Genomic DNA, 1419 nt, shown 5'->3' on the forward strand with positions numbered 1-1419 from the left:
CTTTAGAAATTAATCTTATAAATGTTGAACCACAGTCTTGGTGGATAGATTCAGGCTCACCTATTCATATTACTAATTCTTTGCAGGGATTCATAAGGAGGAGAATCCCAAAAAGTGATGAAGTGAACCTGTGTGTAGGCAATGGCATGAGAGTGGCAGTCAAGGCTATTGGAACCTTAAAGCTCGATTTAGGATTAGGAAAATTGTTAGTTTTGGACAATGTTTTTTATGTACCTTCCATGAGAAGGAATTTGGTTTCAGTTTCTCTTTTAGTAAAATCTGGTTGTAGACTTGTTATGGATAGTAATGGAATTCTTATTTCTAAAAATTCTGTTCAAATTGGTTCTGGTGTTATTATGAATGATTATTTACAGTTAAATTGTTCAATGGCCCAACAAGAAATTTTACTTGTTGAAAATAACACAAACAGTACTAGCACTTTAACAGGTGTTAAAAGAACCAAACTAAATGAAAAGTCTGCATTTTTATGGCATAGAAGACTCGGCCATGTTTCAAAAGAGAGACTGAAAATTTTGGTGAAAAACAACATCCTAAATGAACTTGATTTTTCTGATCTAACAGACTGTGTCGAATGCTTTAAGAGAAAAATAACTAATACTAGAAAGAAGACTGCATATAGAAGCCAAAATTTATTAGAACTCATACACATTGATATATGTGGACCATTTAGGCATCAAACTATCTGTGGGAATGTGTATTTTATCACATTCATTGATGACTTTTCTAGATACAGTTATATTTATCTACTTTCAGAAAAGGCACAAGCATTGAAAGCCTTTCAAATCTTTAAGTCTGAGGTAGAAAATCAACTAGAAAAGAAAATCAAAACAGTGAGGTCAGATAGAGGGGGAGAGTTCTATGGAAAGTACACTGAATCCGGCCAACAAAAGGGTCCATTTGCCTTGTTTTTGCAAGACAATGGAATTAAAGCTCAATACACAACACCCTATAATCCACAACAGAATGGTGTTGCAGAGAGAAAGAATAGGACTCTTTTGAACATGGTTAGATGTATGATGTGTACAACTGGTTTGCCTAAATTTCTGTGGGGTGAGGCTTTAAAAACTGCAAATTATATTTGCAACAGGACACCTAGCAAAGCCATAGAAAATACTGCTTTTGAGCTTTGGTGTGGCAGGAAACCTAGTCTTCATCACTGCCATGTTTGGGGATGTCATGCAGAAGCTAGAATTTATAATCCAAGCTTGAATAAACTTGACCCCAAAACTGTTAGTTGCTATTTTATAGGTTACCCAGATAAATCTAAAGGCTATAAATTATATTCTGCTCATCATTCACCTAGAATTTTTGAAACACATCAAGTAAAGTTTCTAAGTGAAAAAGTTCACAATACAAACCTTGAGGATTTAACCTCAGATTTTGAGGAAATTGTGTCAG

Source organism: Rosa chinensis, chromosome 3, assembly GCF_002994745.2.
Source record: "Rosa chinensis cultivar Old Blush chromosome 3, RchiOBHm-V2, whole genome shotgun sequence".
NCBI lineage: Eukaryota > Viridiplantae > Streptophyta > Magnoliopsida > Rosales > Rosaceae > Rosa > Rosa chinensis.